We start from the raw sequence: 6,335 nt of genomic DNA on the forward strand, positions 1-6,335 counted from the left end.
TTCTCCCATAGTAAAATGTAAGCTGGGCATGGTGGTGTATATGGAAGAAAGAGGTTTCCATTGTCATGCTCTTTTCCATGGTGGTGCATATGGAAGAAGGTTCATGCATTCTAAGCCAGTCTGGTTTACATGGCACCTGGTTTGACACCATACTTCCCTAAGTATGTAGACTATCTCAAAAAAAAATCAAAAAGTATCAAGGGCTTTGGGGCTTTGCACGGTGACAATGACAACTGGAGATAATCCTTGAAGGCATCTTAGGAATTGATGTTTTCACAAGTCAGTCTTTTGGAGTATTTAGATTGCCATGTGTATCTAAACTGGGGTGGAGGGAGACATGTGGCTGGCTAGGGGTTTAATGACACTGGCAGGTATGGTTCATGAAGGCCCAGGTACAGCTCATACTAGAAGGATACATGGGGATTACTTACTTGATACTGCAACTGGTTATGAAGTTTTGAGGTCAGCAAGTCTGAAAGTGAGCAGTTTTGACTGTTGTCTGTGATTGGAATCTAGAAATATCCTTAATCTTGTCACTGTTCTCTTCTCTTAAATTTGTTACCTGCCTAGAAACTACTCATAGACACATGATCAAAAAAAAAGAGGCACCTTGTAAGTCAGCTATTTGGTGAAATTGGCTAATTCATTACCATTCTTCACCTTAGTTTTTGAAATGAGCCCTATAAAAGTCCTCTAGCAAAATAGATCTGTGGCATCCCATTTTTTGGGCCCCTATTCTTGCTATACAGGTGCTCTGCCTTATTTATTTTAAGATTCTATTTTTAAATGAAAAATCAAAACTCCTTCTTAAATGCAAACTTTCATGGTCTGTGAATTCCATTCCACTATTCAATTTTTCATAACAAAAATTTGGGAGCAATTAGTAAGGGGTGGCTTTAGTATCTGTTAATTTTCCAGGAACCTAGTCCCATGACTTAGAGCCTACCAGAGGCTAGAGCGCCTTAATTACCCAAGTTAGTAAAATCACTGTTAGTAGTTTTGAAGACATGTAGAATATAGGAAAGACAAGGTTTACTGAGTTTACCTAGATAAACTCAAGCAAAGTTTGGGAAAACAGGCACTGACTTCTAGGGACAGTATCTTTGCAAACAGCAACTGACATGGTAGTTAATGGAGCTGTGACAGTGAAGCTGAAACCACAATGGAAATGGTAAAGAGGCAGAGATACAGGAACAACGTGGGCCACCTGCAAAGAATAGCTCTCAGCAGTGTTGTAAAATATCCAAGGGAGAGTGCATGGTGGCTCCATTTAGCAAAGAGATGGGAGTTGGGTTGCCTGCTCCTATTAGAATCTGTATTCCACCAAAGTGTTTCAGATGCCAAATGTAGATGTTCATTTTAATATTTACCCTGATGATTTTTATAGTCTTTCTTTGTCTTGCTCCCTTGTTGCTTCCATATTCTTTTGGAAATTAGACAGTTTTCCCCATGCCCTTTTATTTCGCATGTATGTGACTTTTACCCCCTGATTTTTACTGATATTTACAACTGAGCTGTTGGATATGGAGTTTTGAGCAATGTTGAAACAGTTAAGACCTTGGTGACTCTGTGAAATGAATGCATTGTGTATTACAAAATGACCAGGAAGAGAAAGCTATAATTTGTATGCTAAGGTATTATTCCCTTTCTGGACACTGTTTTGAGGTGGCAGCAATATTATTAAGAAGCGTCCACTATAGGGCCTTCTAGTCACTGGGAGATATGATCCTGCCCCAAGCAAGTGTGCAATACTGGTGACTTTCTATCGCCACTTTCTGGTCATAAGGTGAACAATTTACTCTACCATGTGCTGCTTACCATAATACACTGCCTTACAACTGCGCCAATCAGTGATGGATTATAACTCTGAAACTAGAGTAAAAATCATTGTTTTCATTTCGTCAGTTGATTTAACTTGGTTACTTATTGCAGAAATGGAAAGCTGTTTACATACAAGATGAGTCATGCAATCAAAACTGATTTTCTAATCTTGATGGAATATTAGATATCAAATAGTGACTATCACATAATCAATATAAAGGATAAACATTTTGATAAACATTCAACTTGAAAGGGCCCTTAAAGATTCTGATAGACAATTGAAGAACCAGAAGTCTAGAGAGACTGAATGATCTGCTCAAAGTCACTCACTCCAGCTAAATCCAGGACCTGATGATCATTTTCTTCCTAGCAACCATTTAGCCAGTGATAGCTTATAGCTTGTCTTGAACTGAATATTACAATGTAAGTGTAACATTTATAGATAATATATAGGTACACACAAATACACACATATATAAACACTACACACACACACACACACACACACACACACACACAAACACACATATCAATTTAGGGAAGGGCTTGAAAGCCAGGGTTTGCTCATTTTAGAACCTTAGATTTATAGATTTGTAAGTCCATAAATAAACCTCTTACCTTAAAATATATACAATTAATATCAGAACGGAAGAACTTTTTTACTCAAGCTGAAATTTTCGCATAAGTGACAAAATTCTTTAAATTTCCCATTTGACAATAATCAGCAATCTTTCTCATTGAATCCTGATTGCTTTGGTTGCTATTTCCTACTAATGAGTCATTCATAATAAATCTTTCTCGAAAAATCAGACATTAATGTTTTCACCAACTGCTGCAAAGATAGGGATAGAAATTATTTACAATACCCATTAACAAATTTTGAAAATTTCATCACTGAATGTAGGCTAGAGGTGTGATTGTGAGTGTTATTTATCTCCTTTTGCCAATTATAACCTGTTGTTGCATTATTAAATGAAAATAGATTCTAAAGATTGATTTATTTAAAATCACTCAGTAGGGAAATTCACATGCTAATCCCCTCCTTTTAATATTGTTACCTTGTTGCACATTGTACAGGAGAAAGATAGAATACATAATGCATTCCTAATGCAGTATTTAGAAACATTTAATTAAATGGAAATAGATTTTTTTATTTTATTTTAGTATCTGGAAGGTTTAAGCAATGTAAAATTTATGCAAAGTACGTCAGTGTGGCAGGGCCTGGAGAGGTCTTTTGGAAAATCCTGTTAGCAGCTGTTAAAAGGATACATCATGAGAAGTTCAGGGTTCTTAGTATATGCATGTGAGTAAGAATTTCGAGTAGATTGAACCCTTAACTAACAGGTAGGCTTCCACAGTGATTTTTATAATTAAGTAGGAAATTGCAGCAGAAAAGCACAAGTGCTATTTAAAAACCCCAACCCATTAGTTTTTGGTTAATTGTGATGAAATAATGATTGCTGTGAGCAATTTCCCATTTGTGAATCTTAGCAGTATTGCTCAATCCTTGGATTTGTTCACGAAGGAATAATTATCACTACTCATAAGTCAGTTTAAAAAAGTCAGAAACTACGCAATAGCTTTGGATTTCAAGCAATGGATTTTTTCCTCCTTTGATTGCCTGCTTGTTTGATTTGCACTTGACTAGCACTCATTCATTCCTTTAAGAAGCTCGTTGAGAAAAGATAGCCTTTTACACTTTAGAGATTCAGCACAGAGAAACTTAAGATTGGAGGAAAGTATTCTCTGCTGAAAATGGGAATTTTCTCTGCTGTTCTGAGTCAGTTTAATGCAATGATTTTTATCTGCGATTTCTAGTTGATTTACTGTAATGTTTAGTCAAAAATCATGTAAAAATTTTGAGTAGTTTCTTCTATGATTTTGAAAATTAGGCTTGTTTTTTGGTTGATAAAAAGATTGGAAGTAGAATTACAGAAAAAACAGCTGCGAGAACTATAGTTTGATTCAACAGAGAGTTAAAATATCTGACGATTAGAGGTGACAAGGGAATAGGCTAATATTTTTATTTTTTTTAAATCTAATGATTCAGATCTCTCTCCTCCATGTTCAAACGTGGATATAAAGAAGTTTAGTTGTTTCCATCCCTCATCCTCTTCACTTCTATCTCTCTCACTGAGATACTTTTTATTCCCTACAAGTTTTCCTCCTACTTTTATGATCTTTTTTTGTGTATCTGACCTACTGCATTTAATTAGCACTGCTTCTGTGGACACAGGTGGGAGGTTATTTACTGAGACATGGATGAACAACTTATCATGGATACACTAATGAAGGAAATGATATCTCTACACCCAGTTAAATGACTATTAACTCCCACTAGTTTTGCACACAGGGGTGTGGCTTCATATTGCTCTAGTGGGCTAATTTTGAAGATAGTAGTTTCTTTGACAATAAAAAGCAATCTGGAAGCTGAAAGTTTCATTTCATAATGCTCCAAAGACACAAATCCTTACATTATAATGGAAAAAAACCCTGCTAATTGTTGTTGTTCTTCGATATGGTAAAAGTCCAGATCCCATAGCTTTTTTTTTTTTCTGGAACCACTCAAAATTGACAATAAAATATTCTATCCAATTAAGTACTCAGTCACAGAGTACTTTCATGTCAGTTTAGTATTACCATTCTGAAATTATCACTATTGTGCCTCAAATTTACACTTTGTAGCAGATTTCTATGTTACTTTAAAGATTTATTTATTCATGTGTATCTATCTGAGTAGGTGTATGGACTTGAGTGTTTGCAAGTGTGTGTACCTATGCCCATGTCAGGAGGCTAGAAGAGAGTGTTCATTATCTGTATCAGAAGAGCCTCTTGCCATTAATGCCCCATTAAATCTTATTTTTATGTCATTTAATTGACATACATTTAATTGTTGCTGTACTAAATAAATGATATATATAAATTGTCAATTAGAAGTTATGTCATCTTAGAGAAATAAATATGAGTTTCCTGTGAGGACTGTGGCTGGAACAACACGAAGATCTAGACAGCAGGCAGGATTTGGGACCAGGAAGTGTACTATATCTTGACTGGTAGAGGCCAAGAGGGCATGAATAAAGTAGTAGTGAAGACACATTTGGCCACCACAAGGATACCAGAGCTGAATTTTAAAATTCCAGCCTTCAGCCAGAAGGGTTCTCTGACTGCTATTGAGTGACTGATTAGCCACATAATCTCTGGCCTGGAACAGGACCAACCCACAGGATGGACAATGGAAAGTTTCATGGCTGAAAGAATTAATGAGTTCATCGACAAACCGAAGGACCTAAATCAAAGAGCTTCCCTTTTCACTGTGATCATTAATAATCCTTCTGGAAGCAGCTTTGTAGAAGACCCACATGCTCCCCACAAAGATGTTACCTTGGTGATGACATAACTATAACCAGACCTCACAGAAATCTGAGATGGTGAGACTCCAAGCAGAAGCACTAGAAGAGAAATCAGAAGAGGAAGATGTGAGAAACAAAGTCTATCAGTTCAAAACAAACTTACCAGAGGGCAATGGCCCAGCTCAGACCAACAGGAAGTTTGTCCAAATTCTCCTCTCTAAAGAGGTTATAATCATGGCCACCAACTTCAAGAACTGTGGGCATTGCACTAATGAGGTGAAGTTCAGAGAAGCAGTAGAACCCTTGAGTACCAGGATCACCTTCCACATCACAGATCCCTCAGATATGACCTCCTCCAATCTGAGACCTGTAGCATGGAAATTCCAGAGCTTGGTTTTGATCTAAGAATGGCTGTCCTTCGGAGTCAAGTTTACCACTTTAGAAGGGCTACTGAAAGATATTTGAGAATTGGTAACCAAGAACCTAGTCACTGTGGGCGGCAACTTGGATCCTGACCAGTTAGGGAGATGGCAAGAGTTTAGCCAGAGGTTAGATCAGATCATTAAGAGAAAAAAGAAGGCCTAATTTATCATGAGTGATACATCAAGAAATAGTTACCTGCAGAATGGGTCTGCCCCTGAAGATGATCTGAAGATGAAGGTAGAGAAGTAAAAGTGTGCCTTTGACCAAAATGAGGATCTTGGCTTCAATGACATGAAGATAGATGACTATGAGGCAGCTCTAGCTCTATAGTGATAGCACTGGGAAGCTCACAGGCCAGCTCCACTGCCACTCACACTACCAAGTTATTTATTACTGTTAGAAAATAATGAGTTTCAAGCCCTTGCCTCTTGAGTTAGAAATCTAAGCATATGAGGTACCAGCAGCCCTACTGTGCTCCTCGCCCTTCTTTTGGAGGTTTTAAGTCAATGGGAGAAGAACCCGAGAAACACCCTGTGGTCTGGCATCACCTTTTTCCAATCTACCTATCAGTGCTGGACCTTTGGAGTTTGGGAAAATGAATACAAATTCAAGCTGACTTTGGGCATATAAAGTACAACCTTTCATCAGGGAAGAATGACTGTCGGGCCTAGCAGCACAGGTCAAATGTTTACATCAAAGTGATGGCTTTTTAATAAATGAATGAACAATCAAATAAACAAA

The 6,335-nt window shown here is 37.3% G+C and overlaps 1 pseudogene; it reads left to right on the forward strand.

The window, feature by feature from the left end:
• Positions 1–373: 373 nt before the first annotated feature.
• Positions 374–5,924, forward strand: LOC114619429 (annotated as a pseudogene).
• Positions 5,925–6,335: the final 411 nt, after the last annotated feature.

The sequence above is a fragment of the Grammomys surdaster genome, unplaced genomic scaffold (genome assembly GCF_004785775.1).
Source record: "Grammomys surdaster isolate TR1022 unplaced genomic scaffold, NIH_TR_1.0 60, whole genome shotgun sequence".
NCBI classification, from domain to species: domain Eukaryota; kingdom Metazoa; phylum Chordata; class Mammalia; order Rodentia; family Muridae; genus Grammomys; species Grammomys surdaster.